This window comes from Saccopteryx leptura, chromosome 6 (assembly GCF_036850995.1).
Source record: "Saccopteryx leptura isolate mSacLep1 chromosome 6, mSacLep1_pri_phased_curated, whole genome shotgun sequence".
NCBI lineage: Eukaryota > Metazoa > Chordata > Mammalia > Chiroptera > Emballonuridae > Saccopteryx > Saccopteryx leptura.
In genome coordinates, this window is record NC_089508.1 from 134,655,974 (window position 1) to 134,676,519 (window position 20,546).

The window sequence follows — 20,546 nt, forward strand, 5'->3', positions numbered from 1 at the left end:
TATCTTGGCATAGGTGATGGGGGACGTCTTTACCGACACAGAATAAGGGGAAAGGAGAAGGAGCAGGGAAGATTATAGGGCTCCATTTAGAACTCCTTGAGTTTAAGCAGCTGAAGGGACCATCGGGTGAGATGGCAGGGTCTCTGAACACTTGGGGGTAGGAACTTAGACGAGATTTGTGCTGGGAATAAGTCTGGAGCTATAAGAACAGTGGTGGAGACTGATGCCATGGGGATAGATAAAGTCCACAGAGAACATGGCAGGTAAGAACGGACCTGGGGGCCTTGTGCATCTTAGTCCTGCTGTGTGCAGTGTTATCTCTACATGCTCCTCTAAGCTCCCCTGCCTTGAAATAGCCTGGTGTTTTAAACCTGCTGGGTGGGTTGGGCTTCCTAATTCTGGTGACTAGGTTTAGGGAGGCTTGTGTTGAGCTGGAGAGGAACTGGAGCATTCCAGAGTCCCCAAATGTATCAAGTTTGCTAGGGCTTCCATAACAAAGAAACATAGGCTGGGGACTCAATAGAAATTGTCTCTGTAGGCTTGGGGTCTGAGATCAAATGGCTGCAGGGTTGGTTCCTTCGTGACTCGTAGACAGTCATGGTCTTCCCTCTGTGTGTGTTTGTCTTAATCCCTTCTTATAAGGGCACCAGTTATATTGGATCAGGGCCCACTATAACAGGATCATTTTTTACTTAATTACCCTCTTAAACACTATCTCCAAATACACTTCCATTCTGAGGTCCTGGGAATTAGGACTTCAACATGTGAATTGAGCCTGACCAGGAGGTGGCGCAGTGGATAGAGCGTCAGCCTGGAATGTTGAGGACAAAACCCCGAGGTTGCTGGCTTGAGCATGAGCTCACCAGCCTTATTGCAGGGTCACTGGCTTGAGCATGGGATCATCGACCTGACCCCATGGTTGCTGGCTTGAACCCAAAGGTCACTGGCTTGAGCAAGGAGTCACTTGCTCTGCGGTAACACTCTCCCCAGTCAAGGCACATATGAAAAAGCAATCAATGAACAACTAAGATGCTGCAACAAAGAATTTATGCTTCTCATCTCCCTTCCTGTCTGTCTGTCCCTCTCTCTCACTTTCAAGTAAAAAAACAAACCAACCAAAAAAAAAAAAAGTGAATTGAGTTGAGAGGACATAATTCAGCCCATAAACCAGGGAGAGTATTTCTAGCATGGTAAGACAGCGCAAAGCACTGGCCTGGAGTCAAACCACCTGATGTGAATTCCCATTTCTTTCAGTTCTTAGATTCTGCGAGCGTAAGACTTGGCTCTTCGAGTTTGACTTCTGTATGAGTTTCTTATGCTTTGTAACTAATGACCACAAACTTGGTGGCTAAAGTAACAATACATGTTTATTCTCTTACAATTCTGGAAGGCAAATAGTTGAATTGATGACTTCTCCCTATAGGGAACCTGGTCTCAGAATGTCAGCCCGTAGACAGCAAGGAGGCTGTGCAAGGTGTTACTGAGGCCCTTCTTTCTGCCTTCTACTCCAAGCCCCCAACATTCCCGCCCCCGCTAGATTGTGAAGGCACATGAAGCTGAAAATAAGCCTAAGTCCCCCCCCCCCAATCAATGTCTTGACCCTCATTGCCGTCTGCCCTCACTTTTGTTGCTCTAATAGCCCCAATATCCTCCTTTCCCTAAACTTTGTAGATTTTGTTCCTTGAAGTCTTTTGTTCTTAGCTCTGAGCAGCTAAATAGGTCTGTTCTCAAATATCGCCTCTTTAGGCCATCTGCAGCTGCTGTCTGCCTCATCTCCACCTGCCCTCTGTTTCCTTGCCTCTAAATCACAGTCACTCTCCACAGTCATTTTACTTATCGTCTCACTACCAGACATGCTCGAATGTAGGTTCCCTCATTGGAGAAACCTTCACAGAAGAGCTCTTAATAGGTGCTCAGTAAGTGCTTATTGAATGAAATCAGACTCTGAAGATGAAGCAGAGACTCCTGAAGTGTCCCCCATTCTAGGAGCCTTGAAATCCCACATTGAAACGATGTGATTTCCCCACTTCTTTAAGCACATACGAATACCAGCAACAGCAATAGTAATTATTTTATGGCAAAATTGTCATGTTTTTGGTGTATTTTCTCTGATTTCTCATAGTAGCTCTATGGAGCACACATGATTCTATAGAAGAGAAAACGGGCTCAGAGAGGTACCTAAGCTGCACAGTTAAGAGATGGAGTCAGAATTTATGTTCATAAACTTACCATTCTATGCTGTTTTCCCAGGAAGTGGGTTTGTTGAAGTTTCCACTGTAGGCTGCAGTCCTGGGAGTAGCACCTGATCCTCAGGAAAGAAGTCCTCCATGGACCTAGAAGAAGTCCCTAGAACATACCACTAAGATGTCCCAAGTCTCACCAGCTTAAACTGCATCAACCTCCCCTTCCTTCTGTCCCTTGTCCTGGGCAGGATGGGACTCCCTGGCACCTTGGAGTTGGAATGGAACCTGTTATGGCCTGAAATCCTGAATTTTGCCCCTTAATTCATATGTTGAAGTCTTAACCCCTAGCACTCAGAATGTGATTATATGAAGATAGGGTCTGTCTTTATTTATTTATTGGGGGGGGGGGGCTACAGACAGGAAGGGAGAGAGATCAGAAGTATCAACTCAGAGTTGCATTTTAGTTCACTGATTGCTTTCTCATATGTACCTTGTCTGGGGGGCTCCGGCAAACCCAGTGACCTCTTGCTCAAGTCAGCAGCCATGGAGTCATATCTGATCCCACACTCAAGCTTGCAACCCTGCACTCAAGCTGGTGAGCCTGCACTCAACCCGGTGACCTCTGTGTTTCGAACCTGGGTCCTCAGCATCCCAGGCCATTCTAGCACCTGAGGCAGAGGCCATAGAGCCATCCTCAGCGCCCGGGCCAACTTTGCTTCAATGGAGCCTTGACTGCGGGAGGGGAAGAGAGAGACAGAGAGGAAGGAGGGGGTGGGGGTGGAGAAGCAGATGGGCGCTTCTCCTGTGTGCCCTGGCTGGGAATTGAACCCGGGACTCCTGCAGGCCAGGCAGATGCTCTACCACTGAGCCAACCGGCCAGGGCTTAGGGTATGTGATTTTGATCCACAAACGGAACCTTTGGGAGCAGAGAACTCAGTGATTAAAAACAGGAACATGGACTTTTCTCAGGGCTAGGGGATGCTACCCTTTATTGGCTGGATGACTCAGATTTCTCACCTGTCTTATACATAATTTTAGTACCCAAATCAAAGAGTTTCTCTGTGATTTAAATAAAATGAAACAGATTCTTGCAGTAAGGGACACGTGCACTCTGCACATTCTCAACCCTTCCTGGATCAGTCTTATTTCTCCGCCACTAGGGAGCGATCCTGCTCTGGTGTTCGGCTATCTGCCCCCAGGAATGGAGATTTCAGGGTGCAGTTTTCCTCTGTGGGAAAATAAAGGGCTGTTGGGAAGGTTAAGTGTGGTGCAGTTGAATAATTCCTTGTTGTTGTTGTTTTTTGGGTGTTTTTTTTTTTTTGTCCTTTGGGGTAAACAGCATTTATTGGGAAGTGGGTAGTAATTTTTTTCGTTATTAAATGATTACCTTGTGCTTAAAATAAAATTTAAAAACAAAGCATAAAAGTAAAGGTAATATGTGTTCATTCAGAAATATATAATCATGATACATGTTCATTAGAACAGACATGAACATTGCTACCATTTTCTTCTACTTTCCCAGTTTCTTACTCTAGGTTCAGTTTAAATGTCTGGTTTTGCTTTTATTGAAACTCATGAAAGAAAAGATGGACAGATCAGATGACATGAAAAAGACAAAAGACCAACAAAGTAACAGCCTGGAAGGAAATATTTGCAACAAATTATAGACAAAGGTCAATAATTGCTAATGTATCTTGAATGCTTACTGCATACTAGGTACTGCTGTAGGTGCTTTATACATACAAAGTAATTTAATGGTCAGTCCTACGTTTGGATACTGTTGTCTCCATTTTACAGATGAGAAACAGAGAACAAAGGAACTAAGTAAGGTGCACAAGGTCCCAGTAGACATAAGAACTTGAATCAGAGCGGTTTGGCAGTCAGGGCCATGCTCCCAATCCCGATGTCATTAGGAGCTGTTATGTAGTCTAGGTTGACTTGGGGACTATGTGAACAGTAAAAATATAAACAATGTATCACAGTAGAAATGCAAATAAGAAAAAATAACATGTCCAACCTTCCTAGTAATTATATTAATTTTAATTTTCTTTTAATTCTTTTTCTCTTTTTATTCCCTAACCCTAACCTATAGTTTTCATTCTTTAATTTGGCAAACATTAAAAATATTGAAAATGTCAAGTTTTAACAGAATTAGATGAATGATAAGCATTTTCACATTGTTGGGTGAGGAAAGTGTAAATTATTGAAAGTTTTTTGGAAGGGAATTTGACTGTAGTTGAACAAAAAATTTGAAGCACATCACTGAAGTGGCCATTCTACACCGAACAATTAATTTTATGTATTAAGTGCCCAAAGATGTGTCCTCATTGCATCCTGGCTCGTCAAGCAAACATGAAATACAGTCTGGATGACTGACAATAGGGGCATAGTTAGACAAATTAGAGCACGCCATGCTATGAAAACACTGCAGCCATTAAAAGAAAAAGAGACCAGCATTTTCTGACATGGACAAATCCCTAAGTGTATTGCTCCATGAGACAATGCCAGGGAATCCATGATTGCATTTACGCTAAAAAACACAAATGACAAACAAGTATGTACATGCATAAGATGCCCTAAAAATCTGTTCCAATTAGTCAACAGTGGTTCCCTTTCAGGCAGAAGTGGCAGGGTGAGAGCTTCAGTGGGATATTTGTATTTTCACTTTTACAATGAGATTGTATTATATTGATTTCTTTAATTGATCAATTTCAGAGACACGGGAGAGAGAGAAGCATTCATTTGTTGTCCCACCTAGTTGTGCATTTGTTGGTCACTTCCCATATGTATCCCGATTGGGGATCAAACCTATAACCTTGTTTCTGGACAATGCTCTAACCAACTGAGCTAACTGGCCAGGGCTTTGATATTTTTTAGTCCCGGTAAATATCTTGTTGTTAAATATACCTTTAAAGCATGACTCCTCCCTTTCTCTCCCCCCTCCAGGGCTGCATCATTATTTAACCAGTTCTTACTTTCCCTCTCTCTCTCACTCACACACACAAAAAAAGATCTGAATCCACTGTGATTTTATGTTGCATCTATTTATACTGACTTATTTTATAGCTTCATTTGTTTACTTGTAGTTCCTTTATTCTTTTTTTTTTTTTTTTTTTTTTTTGAGAGAGAGAAACAGGAAGGGAGAGATGAGAAGCATCATCTCATAGTTGCGGCATCTTAGTTGTTCATTGATTGCTTTCTCATATGGGCCTTGACTGGGGGGCTCCAGCTGAGCCAGTGACCCCTTGCTCAAGACAGTGACATTAGGCTCAAGCCAGTGACCATGGGGTCATGTCTATGACCTTGGGCTCAAGCCACAACCTCAGGGTTTTGAACCTGGCTCCTTAGCCTCCTAGGCTGACACTCTATTCACTGTGTCACTGCCTGGTCAGGCTCCTTTATCAATCTTGAATTTATTTTTTAGATGATGTGTCATAGGGTTTGAATTAATTCTTTTCTAAATGGTCAACCAGTTGTTCAAGCCACATTTATTGAATAGTGTATTGTTTCCCCAAAAACTTGAAATGCTATCTTTATTATGACATGTTAAATATTATTTAAATGTATTATGCTACACTTTATAGGTAAGAAGAAGAATATATAGATAGATTAAAACTAGAGTCTGTGTAACCACATGAGAACTTCATTTATTTAATATGGACTTTTTTCTTAATTTAAACTAACTTTGTCCAGTCTGATAGCATCATGACAAACTGCATGTCTATTCCCTTAATTAGTAAGCCCTTAGGACCTCAGGTTCTGGTCAGTGTCAAACTGTTTTAAGAATAAACCTCAGGACCTGACCTGTGGTGGCACAGTGATAAAGCATTGACCTGGAATGTTGAGGTCACCGGTTCAAAACCCTGGGCTTGCCTGGTCAAGGCACATATGGGGAGTTGATGCTTCCTACTCTTCTTCCACCTTCTCTGTTTCTCTCTCCTCTCTGAAATGAATAAAAAATTAAAAAAAAAATAAGTTAAAAAAATTATAAAAAAAAATAAGAATAAGCCTCAGGGCCCTAGCCCATGGCACAGTAGATAGAGCATCGTCCTGAAGTGCTGAGGTTGCCAGTTTGATTCCAGAGTCACCAGATTGTTTCCTGGGTTCCTGAGGGTACCAATTTGAACCCCGGTCAGGGCACGTATGAGAAGCAACCAATGGTACAACCAACTGGAACAACAAGTTGATACTTCTCTCTGTCTAAAAATTAAATAAAAAATAAAGCCTTGGGTCTGTTGATCAAGGGAATAGAGTTTTGGTAAAACTGAAGATAATATCTTGACCTCAGTGTATTTCAGCCTCAGGCCCTTGAAAGCTGAACCAACCCGATCACACCCTCATGAAACCAGACAGAATGATGCCCTGGCTAACATTCAGCACCTGATACTACTCCCTACCCTGACCCCAACCAATCAGTAGAGCCTATGACCCCCAACTCCCTTAGTTACTATGATTAATAATTTTTCCTGGGGGCCTGACCTGTGGTGGTGCAGTGGATAAAGCATCGACCTGGAACACTGAAGTCGCAGGTTCAAACCCTGGGCTTACCTGGTCAAGGCACATATGGGAGTTGATGCTTTCTGCTCCTCCCCCCCTTTCTTTCTCTCTCTCTGTCTCTCTTCTCTAAAATGAATAAATAAAAATAATTAAAGAAAAAAAAAGATCAGAGCAGAAATAAATGACAAATACACTTAAAAATTTTTTTTAAAATTTTTCCTGTATATAATCTGTTGCCATGCAGGCCATCGGGGAGTCAGGTCTTAGAACACTAGCTCACCTGTGTCTAGAGGCTTTGGTGCCATTTCCTTAAATAAACCTTTCCTTTTTTTGTTGCAAACACTTGTTCACATTTTATTGGGCTTTGATGCACACAGGCAAACAAACCCCTTTAGTTTGGTAATATCTGTTTTTCTCTATTAATGTTTTCTCATTCTTATAATAGTACTGCAATACTTATATTATTGTCATTTTATGGTAGTTTTACTCTTCTTTTTCAAGATTTTATTGTGATGTTCTTGACTTTTTATCCTTCTAGATATAGTCTATATCAATCTTCCAGGGCTTTCCCCAAATAATTCCCCAAGCCCATTGGAATTTTTATTTGAAAGTATTTTAAACCTTTAAATCAATTCATAGGATATCAGCAACGTTGTACTGCTCACAAAAATTAGGGAATATTTCAAAATGAATATGAAACTAAAAAATATCACCTAATTTTTGTGAGCAATATAAAGTCACCCATCCAGTAAAGGTTTTAGTTCTCCATGTAACTGAAGCCTTCATTTATGTCTCTTGTAATATCACCTCCTACCCATTCTTTTATCTTAATTTTTGTTGCTAGCCCTGGCCAGTTGGCTCAGTGGTAGAGCATCGGCCTGGCATATGGATGTCCCAGGTTCGATTCTGGTCAGGGAACACAGGAGAAGCACCCATCTGCTTCTCCATCCCTCCCCCTCTATTTTCTCTCTCTCTCTGTCTTTTCCCTTCTCCCTTCCTGCAGCCTGGGCTTGATTGGAGTGAGTTGGCCTAGGGTGCTGAGGATGTCTCCATGGTCTCCTCCACTGGTGCTAAAAAATGGCTCCTGTTGCAACGAAGCAGCGGCTCCAGATGGGCAGAGCATTGCTCCCTACTGGGCTTGCCCAGTGGATCCTAATCAGGGCACATTCAGGAGTCTGTCTCGGCCTCCCCTCCTCTCACTAAAAAATTAAAAAGCTAAAAAAATTAATTTTTGTTGCTATTATGAATGAACTAATCAATTATCTCTGGCATTTAGAAAAGCTATTGAATGTTCAATTTTTATTTTGTAACTGGCCACGCTTACTAGTTCTTTCTTCCTTCCTTCCTTCCTTCCTTCCTTCCTTCCTTCCTTCCTTCCTTCCTTCCTTCCTTCCTTCCTTCCTTTCTGAGAGAGAAAGAAAGGGACAGACAGACAGGAAGGGGAGAGACGAGAAGCATCAACTTGTAACTGCGGCACTTCAGTTGTTCATCGATTGCTTCTCATATGTGCCTTGACCAGAGGGCTCCAGCCAAGACAGTGACCCCTTGCTCAAGCCAGCAACCTTGGGCTCAAGCCAGCAACCTTTGGGTTTAAGCCAATGACCGTGGGGTCATGTCTGTGAACCCACACTCAAGTCAGTGACCCCGTACTCTAGCAGGTGACCCTGCACTCAAGCTGAATGAGCCTGCACTCAAGCGAGTGACCTTAGGGTTTCAAACCTGGGTCCTCAGCATCCCAAGTCAACACTCTATCTATTGTACCATTGCCTGGTCAGGCCAAACTTACTAGTTCTAATAATTTTTTTTTGGTTTTCTAAGTAGACAATTATGTCAATGATGAATCCTCTCTGTTCTCCAATAATTGCATGTCATTTCTGATTCATGCCTTGTGGCATTGGCTAGCACTTGTAGAGCAAAGCCAACACTACAGATAATATTGATCATTATAATTTCCTTTTAATTGTAGGAATTCACCTTGAGCATGATATTGGAATTAATTTAAGAGTTTTTAATCAAGAAAAAGTGTTAAATTGCCTGACTGACCCTTTCTAATGTGTATTGACAGGTATTGCAGGTGAGTTGGGCTATTAGAGTTTCATTTGAAGGTGATCTCCGTTATCCAAGAATCCTCTCATCTCTCATGGGTTTTGAGAGAGGCTCTATCTCTCTGGACTAATTTGAGATTGTTTCAGTGAACTTAGACCAGCATTTCCCAAACTGAATTCCCTAAGTTCTTTCTAGGACTTAAGTAAAGAGGGTCTGTGGACCAGTAAGTGTATAAGTGGAGCTTAATTAAAGACTTTAACAGTCTTTTCTGATTCATTCAACAAATGTTTGCACCAATTATGTGCAACTACCATGTTGGAATCTGTGGCTACAGTGATGAGAAATTAAAAAAAAAAAATGTCCCTGCCCTTACATTCCTGTGGGAAAGTGAAATTGTTGTGTCATATGATAAGTATATATTTAACTTTGTAAGAAGCTGCCAAACTGTTTTCAAAAGCAGCCACTCCATTTCACATTCCCAGCAGCAATGTATGAGTAATTGCTCCACATACTTGCCAACTTTTGGTATTGTCCTAATTTATCTTTTTTCCCCCCTGTTCTAATGGGCATGTAGTGGTATCTCATTGTAGTTTTAATTTGAATTTCTCTGATGACTAATTATGTTGACCATCTTTTCATGTGTTTATTTGGCATTTTTTAAAATGCTCATTTAAATTTTTTTCCCATGGGGTAAAATGGGTTTCTTGTCATTATTGATTTGTAAGAATTTTTAATATATTCTGTATACAAGTCTTTTATCATATATATGTTTTCAGAATATTTTTCCACTGTGGCTTGCACTTCCATTTTTTTTAATTATTAATTTTTTTATTTTTTTATTTTCTTTTGTAGCACTGCCACATTGTTCCGCTTGGGCAGGATTCTGACTTAGAGGCATACAGTCATAATTCCACAGATGGTAGCTTCACCCCATTGGCTCCTCAGTTTTTGTTGTAGTTTTTTTAAATGATTTTATTTATTGATTTTAAAGAAAGGAGAGAGGAAGAGAAAGGAGCATAGCAGGAAGCATCAACTCATAGTAGTTGCTTCTCATGTGTGCCTTGACTGGGCAAGCCCAGGGTTTCAAACTGGCGACTTCAGCATTCCAGGTTAATGATGTATCCACTGCGCTACCACCTGCCAGGCATATTTTCATTTTTCTAACAGTGTCATTGAAAGACCAAAAGTTTTACATTTTGATTAAGTTCAATTTGTCATTTTGAATGATCTATTTTTTTGTGTCCTACCTAAGAAATATTGGTCTAAACCTACAGCATGGAGATTTTCTCTTACATTCTCATCTACAAGTTTTATAGTTTTTAGTTCTAGTTTTATGTCTATAATCTATTTTGATTTATTTTTATATGTGGTGTAAGATAAGGGCCAAGTTTCATTTTTTGCATATAGATACGTAATTGTTTTTACACTATTTGTCAAAAATCTATGGAGGACCCTGGCCGAGTAATTCATTTGGTTAAAGCATTGTCCTGATAGGCCAAGGTTATGGGTTCAGCCCTCAGGCTGGACACATACAAGAATCAACCAATGAATGAATTGAATGAATAAATAAGTGGAACACCAAATGAATGTTTTTCTTTTCTTTTCTTTCTTTTTTTTTTTTTTTTTTTTTGGTGACAGAGACACAGAGAGGGACAGATAGGGACAGACACAGAAAGGAGAGAGATGAGAAGTATCAACTCTTTGTTGCGGCTCCTTGGTCTCCTTAGTTGTTCACTGATTGCTCTCTCATACGTGCCTTGACTGGGGGGCTACCACAGAGCAAGGGCCACCCTGCTCAAGCCAGCAACCCTGAGCTTCAAGCCAATGACCTTTGGGCTCTAGCCAGCGACCATGGGGTCATGTCTATGATCCCACACTCAAGCCAGCGAGCTCGCGCTCAAGCTGGCGAGCCCGGGGCCTCGAACCTGGGTCCTCCATGCCCCAGTTCGACGCTCCATCCACTGCGCCACTGCCTAGTCAGGCTGAATGTTTTTCTCTCTTCCCCTTCCCCTCTCTCTAAAATTAATAAATACAAGAAAAATTTTTTTTTCTCATTGAGTTACTTTGACACCTTTATCAAGAGCAACTGATCATATATATGAGTCTATATTTATGAACTCTTTTTTCTATTGATATATGTCTATCTTTATATAAATATAATGTTCTTTTACTTACTCAAACTTGATAACATGTCTTGAGATCAGGAAGTTTATTTTAATATTTTTTATTTCCTTATTTATTTTAGTGAGAGGAGGAGAGAGGGACAGACAGACTGGAAGGGAAAGAAATGAGAAGCATCAACTCATAGTTGCAGCACCTTAGTTGTTCATTGATTGCTTCTCATATGTACCTTAACTGGGGGCTCCAGCTGAGCCAGTTAGCCCTTGTTCGAGTCAGCAACCTTGGGCTCAAGCCAGCAACCTTGGGCTCAAGCCAGCAACCTTGGGCTTCAAAACAGCAACCATGGGGTCATGTCTGTTATCCCATGCTCAGGTTGGCGACCCCATGCTCAAGCTGGCGAGCCCAAGCTCAAGCCAGGTGAGCCTGTGCTTAAGCTGGCAACCTTGGAGTTTTGAACTTGGGTCTTCTGCATCCCAGACTGATACTCTATCCACTGTACCACCACCTGGTCAGGCCAGGTCATTTATTTAAAAAAAAATTTTAAAGAGAGAGGAGGGGAGATAGATAGACTCCCGCTTGCACCTTGACTGGGATCCACAGCAACCCCCATCTAGGGTTGATGTTCGAATCAACTGAGCTATCCTCAGTGCCAGGATCAACACTTGGACCAATCGAGCTACTGGCTGCAATAGGGGAAGAGAGAGAAAAAGAGAGAGAAAGGGGAAGAGAAGCAGATGGTTGGCTCTCATATTTGCCCTGGCATTGAGCCCAGGACATCTGCACACCACACTCTATCCACTGAGCCAAACAGCCAAAGCCTAATTTTTAAAAATATTTTATTAATTGATTTTAGAGAGAGGAGAGAGAGAGAAAGGTGGGCCAGGGGTAGAGAGCAGGAAGCATCAACTTGTGGTAGTTGCTTCTTGTATGTTCCTTGACCAGGTAACCTTGAGCTCTTTCTGTATGTGTTCTGACCAGGGATCAAACTGGCAACCTCTGTGCTTTGGGACTATGCTCTAATCAACAGAGCTATCCAGCCAGGGTGCATATAAGTTTTAGAATCAGCTCATCAATCTCTACGAAAAAACCTACTGGGACTTTGACTGGGATTGCATTTATTCAATAAATTATTTTCGGAAGAATTGACATATTAATAATATTGAATCTTTTATTCTATAAACATAGTGCATCTCTATGTTTATTTAGGCCTTCTTGATTTCTCAGACCAGTGTTTTATAGCTTTCAATGCAGAGGTCTTGCACACATTTTGTTAAGTTTATCACTAAGTATTTTATGTTTTTGATGTTATTGGAAATGGTGCTCTGGCTGGCTTGCTCAGTGGATAGAGCATCGGCCTGGTGTATGTACATCTCAGGTTCATTTCCGGTTAGGGCACATGAGAGAAGTGACCATCTGCTTCTCCCCCACTCTTCCCCCCCACCTCTCTCCCACTTCCTCCACTGTAGCCAGTGGCTCGATTGTTCCAGTGTTGGCCCTAGATGAGGGTTGCCAGGTGGATCCCAGTCGGGTGCATGTGGGAGTCTCTCTCTCTACCTCCTTTCCTCTCACTTAAAAAAGAAAGAGGCCCTGGCCGGTTGGCTCAGTGGTAGAGCATCAGCCCAGCATGTGGATGTCCCAGTTTGATCCCTGGTCAGGGCACACAGGAGAAGTGCTCATCTGCTTCTCCACCCCTCTCCCTCTTGCTTCTCTCTCACTCTCTTCTTCTCCTGTAGCCATGGCTGGATTGGAGTGAGTTGGCCCCTGGTGCTGAGGATGGCTCCAAGGCTTACACCTTAGGCCTAATCAGAACTCAGTTGCTGAGCAATGGAGCAATGTTCCAGATGTGCAGAGTATCACCCCCTAGTGGGCTTGCCAGTGGATCCCAGTCTGTGTGCATGCGGTGTCTGTCTCTCTGCCTCCCCTCCTCTCACTGAATAAAAAAAGGAAGGGAGGGAGGGAGGGAGGAAGGAAAGAAGGAAGGAAGAAAGGAAGGAAGGAAGGAAGGAAGGAAGGAAGGAAGGAAGGAAGGAAGGAAGGAAGGAAGGAAAAAATATTGATTTTTAAATTTCCAGTTGTCTGTTGTTTGTATGTAGAGACAAAATTCATTTTTACACATCCACCTTGCATCCTACAACCTTGCTAACACTCCCTTTAGGTCCAGAAGCCTTCTTGTGCCTTCTTTATGATTTTCTATGTAGATAATCATATTTTACTTATTTTCTTTCTGTTTATATTGATTATTATGTTTAACTTTTTTTCCAAATTGTGTGCTTTTATCTCTTTTCTTGCTTCATCACACTTTCTAGGACCTGCAGTACAATGTTGAATAGAGGCAGGTAAAGCAGGCATCCTTGCCTCACTCCCTGTTTCAGGGTAAAACGTTTTTCTTTTACTATTAAGTATGATGTTAGCGATAAGTTTTTCTTTTTTTCTTTTTTTGTATTTCTCTGAAGTTGGAAATGGAGAGGCAGTCAGATAGACTCTCGCATGCGCCCAACCGGGATTCACCTGACATGCCCACCAGGAGGCGATGCTCTGCCCATCTGGGGCATTGCTCTGTTGCAACCAGAGCCATTCTAGCACCTGAGGCAGAGGCCATGGAGCCATCCTCAGCGCCCGGGCCAACTTTGCTCCAATGGAGCCTTGGCTGCGGGAGGAGAAGAGAGAGACTGAGAGGAAGGAGAGGGGGAGGGGTGGAGAAGCAGATGGGCGCTTCTCCTGTATGCCCTGGCTGGGAATCAAACCCGGGACTCCTGCACGCCAGGCCGATGCTCTACCAATGAGCCAATCGGCCAGGGCCTATAAGTTTTTCATAGATACTTTTTCTTTGGTAGAGGAAATTCCCTTTTATTCCTATTTTGCTGAGAGGTTTTCCCATCTCATGAATAAGTGTTGATTTTTGTCAAATGTTTTTTATTCATCATTAAGATGATGATTCTCATCTGATTTTTCTTTCCTAAGTTCTTGATACGGCAAATTTGATTCTCAACTGCTGAACCAACCTTGTATTTTGGGGATAAATCCCACCAGATTGTGATGAGTTTTCTTTTCACATATTGCTGGACTCTATGTGCTAATATTTTGTTAACGTTTTCTTAAGGATTGTTTGTGTCCATATTCATGAAAGATACTGGTCTGTTGGTTTTTCCTGCACTTTCCTTATCTGGTTATGGTGTCAGGATAATACCAACCTCAGGAACAAATTGAGAAGTGTGCTCTACTCTTTTATTTTCTGAAAGCATTTGTATAAAATCAGTATTCTTTCATTCTTCCATTTTTTAGGATTCACTAGTGAAGCCATCTGGGCATGAAATTCCTTTGTGGGAAGATTGAAATCACAAATTCCATTTTTAAATAGACATGGGGCTTTTTAGGTTATTTCTTATGTAAGCTTTAGTAGTTTTGCAATTCAATTTGTGCCCTCTGAATTGTCAGATTTATCAATGTGAAGTTGTTTATAAAATGTCATCATTACCCTGTTACTGTCTATACTGATCTCCCATCTTTTGTTCAGTGTGCAAATGCTTTTCAAGCCTCTGCTTCTGTCACACTTCCTGTTATTCCATTGAGCCATACAAGTCACATGGCTAAGTTGGATCAGTGTGGGAGGGGCCTCCTGGAGTGTGTGGAGACAGGCAGATATAAACAAGTTGGGAGCCATTACTTCAACAATCTATCACACACAGTCCCTCTTAGTGGTAAGTTTCTCCTCCTACGGAACAGAGTTGTTCACATTAGTTGCTTAGTGATTTTGTGTGACCAGTTTTATTCATGTAGATGTAACTAGAGTATTGAATATACAACAAGACTGCATTGTGGTATAGTTTACTTGTCTGTACTTCACCCTTGTCTGTTCTTCCAGTGTGCTCACCACAACTTTAATTAAATAATTGTGTCTTTAGTTGTTCAATGTCTGTTTTACCACTAGAACAGAGCTCCATGAGAACAGAGGCCAAATTATATCCCTGGCTCCTAGTTCATAGTAGACACTCTATTAATTAATGTATTCTGTTTCTTTCTTTTTTTTTTTTTTCTGAAGCTGGAAACGGAGAGGCAGTCAGACAGACTCCGCATGTGCCCGACCAGGGTCCACCCGGCACACCCACCAGGGGGCGATGCTCTGCCCATCCGGGGCATCGCTCTGTTGCGACCAGAGCCACTCTAGCGCCTGGGGCAGAGGCCATGGAGCCATCCCCAGCGCCCAGGCCATCTTTTGCTCCAATGGAGCCTCGGCTGTGGGAGGGGAAGAGAGAGACAGAGAGGAAGGAGAGGGGGAGGGGTGGAGAAGCAGATGGGAGCCTCTCCTGTGTGCCCTGGCCGGGAATCGAACCCGGGACTTCCGCACACCAGGCCGATGCTCTACCACTGAGCCAACCAGCCAGGGCTATTCTGTTTCTTTCTTTTTTTTTTTTTAATTTTTTATTTATTCATTTTTAGAGAGGATAGAGAGAGGGAGAGAGAGAGAGACAGAGAAGGAGAGAGAGGTGAGAGAGAGAAGGGGGGAGGAGCAGGAAGCATCAACTCCCATATGTGCCTTGACCAGGCAAGCCCAGGGTTTCGAACCGGCGACCTCAGCATTTCCAGGTCGATGCTTTATCCACTGCGCCACCACAGGTCAGGCCTGTTTCTTTAAAAGATTTTATTTCTTGATTTTTAGAGAGAAGATAGAGAGAGAGAAGGGGGGAGGAGCAGGAAACATCAACTCATAGTAGTTGCTTCTTGTATGTACCTTGACTAGACAAGCCCAAGGATTCGAACCAGCAACCTCAGCATTCCAAGTGGATGATGCTTCATCCACTGTACCACCACAGTTCAGACAGTTAATGTATTCTAAATAAAGCCTACATCACTACACTTTGACAATTATCTTCATGTCTATGATATGTAATTTAACATAAAAGTTGAGAAATGAAGAGGATAGCAGTGAAACAGATTCCACAGACATTAATTGAGCACCTACTAGATGCATGATTCTGCTAAAGAAATAATTCTGACCAGCAGAGTTAGAAAGGACAGCCTCTTTCAGTAGTGAGCTCCCTATTCATGGAAAGAAGCAAGGATGGGCTGGACAAGAAGGAGACAGACATGCTGTAGAGGGGGCTTATTTGAGCTCTGGGTGAAAGTTTGGGGTAGCCGGTGTTCACAGTTCCTTTCATCTCTGATACTCCTCAACTCCCGAGTAGGGATTGAGTTTTGAGGAACATAGGAAGTATAAAAGGAACACAAAGGGACGACCCCAGGAAGTGGAAAGATAGGGCTGGGGGGAGAACAGTTTTAGAGAGAAGCCAAACAAAGGTATGGAGAGTGGCCAGAGAGGCAGAGAGACTTCAGAGGGGAGATTTTAGGTGATGTTTCAATTCTCTCTCATTGCACTTACTTTTTAATCTGACACTCTTCCTCATGCCTCCCCAAACACAAACTCTTGAAACTGCTTTCTTCAAGGTCACTATTGAACACTATGTCCCTGTATCTACTCAGAGTGTTTGCTTGTATCTTCCAGACCCTCCAGGCCAATCCTGAGCCCTGGAGATGACTCCCACCTTCCAGAAGCCCTTGCCTCCTTTGTTTTTCCTCCCCAGGGCTCTGTCCTTAGCCTGTGTCTCATATCCATGGGCTTCAGCTTCTCTGACTCCCACAGGCCATTTCCAGCCCTGGTGATGACATGTGAAGTCCAGATCTGCACAGCCCTGGGGCTCCCAAGCCATGGAATTCTGTCAGATTGGAACATCACAGGACCCCAAAGTTTATATGTGATTTGATTTTTCCTATGTATCCCTTCCCTGTGCCCTCAGGGTTCGTAAGGGCCAGTAGGCACAACACTGAACTCAGAGGACAATATAGGAAACTTCTGTACTTCACCAACATCACAAGAATAGCCAGAGCCCCCTTCTCTCTCCACTGCTTCCTCCACCCTCCTTTCCCTACAATCACCTTGATCTTTGTTGTTGTTTTTTATACTTGTGAAGTCATTGCCTCACTTCCATCTTCCCAAAGACCTCCTCCTGCCAGAGGAAAGGAAGGGAAGACAGGGATGAAGTAAATGGAAAATTTCTTCCCATCAAGGACATGCAAAGGGAGAGGCACACTTGAGATAATCTCTCTCCCTTGACTGACAACAGAGTACATGCATGAGTGTATGCGTGTCTCTGTGTGTGCATGTGTGTTTATAATAAACTTTTCTAGAGCAGTTTTAGGTTCACAACAAAAATGAGCAGAAAACACAGATGTCTCTTAAAGCTCCTGCCCACCTACAGCACAACCTCCCCCTGTATCAGCCTGCTGCGCCAGATGGTGCACTTGTTAAAAGTGACCCCACACGGATATCTTATCATCACCCAGATCCATAGTTGACATTAGGGTTCATCCTGGGGTTGTACATTCTGTGAGTTTGGACAAATGTATCATGACATATATTCATCATCATACAGAGTATTTTCACGGTGCTAGAAGTCCTCTGTGCCCCACCTGTTCACCCTTCACCCTTCCCCTCTGTATCTCCCCCAACAGCACCTGCCAGCCACTCATCCTTTTACGGTCTCCAGAGTTTCACCTTTTCCAGAATGTCATGTCCAGAGTTGAAATCATGAAGTTTGTAACCTTTTCAGACTGTCTTCTTTCACTTAGTAACACACATTTAAGCATCCTCCATGTCTTTTTATGGCTTGACAGCTCGTTTCTTTTCAGTGATGAATAATATCCCTTTGTCTAGATGTCCCACAGTTTATGTATCCATTCACCTGATGCAAGACATCTTGGTGGCTTCCAAGTCCCATTATGTCTGTGTGTGTGAGAGAAGAAAGGGGCTGCACAGCACTTTGGGGTATTGTACATCTGTAGATGCACACAGGCACCTTTCATCATGATGTGTAAAAGATTGTGAACTTCTGCTTCCTACTGAAACTCAACCTGTCCAAGGCAAAACTCATCTCCTCTCCTCCCTCACCCAACGTGGTCCCTCCTCTCATGTGCCTACCTCAGCACATGACACCACCATCTACTCAGTTGCAAAAGGTGAAGGCTCCTCAAGGCAGCTCTGAAGCTCACAGATGTGCATGGCTCTTTCTGGACCAACTTTACAGATTTGATTTTGTCCCCTGCATGGTGCATAGTTTTCAATGGGATAGTGATTCAGTCTGCCAGGGAACAGAAATGTGATGTCTGGAGACATTTTTAGTTGTCACAATTGGAGGAGGTGCTACAGACATCCAGTGGATAGAGATCAGGGATGTTTTTCAACCTCTACAATGCATAGGATGGCCCCCACAATGAAGAATGACCTGTCCCCTAATGTCAATAGAGCTGAGAGTGAGAACCCTGCTTTAGAACTACTCAAAGTGATCCATGGACTTGTCCTGGTCCTGACCCACCTATTACCTGTTCAGATGATGGAATACAGAAAATAATAAGTGTTTAGAAATTTTATAGTATCTTATCATAGTTATTGTATGACTGTTGGGCTCATGTTTTGCATGATTTTTAAATTCTTTTATTAATAGACTTTTTAAAGAACAGGTTTAAATTTACAAAAAAATTGAACTGGTAGTACAGTTTCCATATAATACCTCCCCCTACACACACACACACACACTCTCTCTCTCTCTCTCTCTCTCTCTAAAGTCCATGCTTTATTCAGATAGCTCCAGTTTTCCCCTAGGGCCTTTTTTCTGGTCCAGAATCTCCCATGACATTTAGTTGTCATGTCTCTTCATGCTCCTCTTGGCTGGGGGAGTTTCTTGGGCTTTCCTTGTCTTTGTTGAGCTTGACAATTCTGAGGCACATTGATTAGGTAAAATGGAGGATGCTTTCCTGTGGAAATCTTTCTGATCGCTCCCTCATGATTAGATTAGGGTTATGGGTTTGGAGGGAGGAAGTTCACAGAGGCAAGAACTGTGAACTGTTTTCATCACATCATATCAAGAGTATATACTATCAACCTAATTATGACTGTTGATGCTGACCTTGATCACCTAGCCAGGTATCTGTCAGGTTTCTCCACTGAAAAGTTACTCTTTTCCTCCTCTTTCCAAACTATCTTTTAGAAGGAAATCACTAAATGAAGTTCCACCCCTTCTTGATGGTGGAGTATTTACACAAAATATTTGGAATTCTGAACATCAGGTTTGTCTCTCTCTTTTAGGTTTTTCTCTTGTCCTTCATTTGTTAATGTATTCGATAATTTATTTAAATCAGCCTGGACTCATGGATATTTATTTTATTCTTGGAGTTATAAGCCAACACTGTATCAATTTTGTTGCTCAAATTGCTCCAGCTTTGGCCATTGCAAGTGCTTCCATGTGGCTCTCCAGACCTTTGACACGCCCCCATTGTGGTCAGGTGTTCCTTGCTTTCTGGCACTATGCATGTCTTTTTCAATTTTATGTTCCCAGAAATTAATGTAAATTGCGCTTACTAGACTGGGGAAAAAAAAGTGGTCCCTTTACTGGAGAGACTTTGAGAAGTACTCCCAAACCTTCCAGCATCGGCCTCCATGCGCCTCTCTGTACTCTAGCTATAGTGACTTTCCTGAACCCACTAAGCTTGTGCCTGCCCAGGGCCTCTGTTCTTGCAGTCTCCTCTGCCTAGAATGCTTTTCCTTCAACTGCTGCTTTTCATCATTCCTGTCTCTGCCCATCTTCCCCTCCTCAAAAAAGCCTCCCCCTCCCAAACCTAAGCAGCCTCTACCCCAGTTGTCTCCAGTCATACTTTATTTTATTATTATCCCAATACTTTATCCCTTCCTGAAATGATCATTTTTTAAAAAAAATTTTTATTTTGTGACAGAGACAGAGAGAGGAACAGACAGAGTGGAAGGGAGAGAGATGAAAAACATCAATTCTTTGTTGCAGCTCCTTAGTTTCTCAGTGATTGCTTTCTCATATGTGCCTTGACTGGGGGGCTACAGCTGACCGAGTGACCCCTTGCTCAAGCCAGCAACCTTAGGTTCAAAATGGTGAGCCTTGCTCAAACCAGATGAGCCCACATTCAAACTGGAGACATCGGGGTCTTGAACCTGGGTCCTCTGTGTCCCAGTCCAACGCTCTATCCACTGCACCACCGCCTGGTCAGGCTGAAATGATCATTTTGATGTATTTATTTATTGCGTCTAAATGCAAGTGTCATAAGAACAGCCAGCTCTTAACATGCACAATATTGTTTGTTTAATTACTTTGAAATATTTCCGAAATGTCTCTCAGAGATCCCTGGGGGTCTGATAATAGTATTAACTAAAGCCCACCCCTGCACTTTGGCCAACTTCAGAGAGGCCACCATGGGACACAGTGTGGGTGGTGAGGGCAAAAACAGTGGCTGTACCCAAATCCCATCATTATAGCTTGCTGTGGGCAAAGATACGGAGAGGGGACCTCAACATCCTCTGCTCTGAGATCCCCACAACTGCAGTTCTCACCCAACCCCATCTGAGAGAAGAGGATGTTTAGAGAAGGCACAGCCTCAGAGTGAAAGGGCAGCATAGTGGTTCAGAGGTGGACCCCCAATCTGGGGAACTAGCCTCAGAGCCTCCTTCCATTTACCTTGCCTAGGGATTAAATGAGATTGTACTGAACGTTCAAAAACTCTCCAAAATTGTTACCTGTTAGTATGATTCCAGAAATACATGCCAACAGAACTGTGCAGGTAATTTTGGAGGTGTTCCCCATCCCCAGCTAAATCACCACAGCCTAAAGCAGTGGTCCCCAATCC

General features: G+C 42.7%; 1 non-coding gene across 1 annotated transcript; it reads right to left on the reverse strand.

The window, feature by feature from the left end:
- Positions 1 to 15,156: 15,156 nt before the first annotated feature.
- TRNAT-GGU (transfer RNA threonine (anticodon GGU)) lies at positions 15,157 to 15,232 on the reverse strand. The gene has a single exon. It is a non-coding gene; the product is annotated as a tRNA-Thr (tRNA).
- Between the last annotated feature and the right edge of the window lie 5,314 nt (positions 15,233 to 20,546).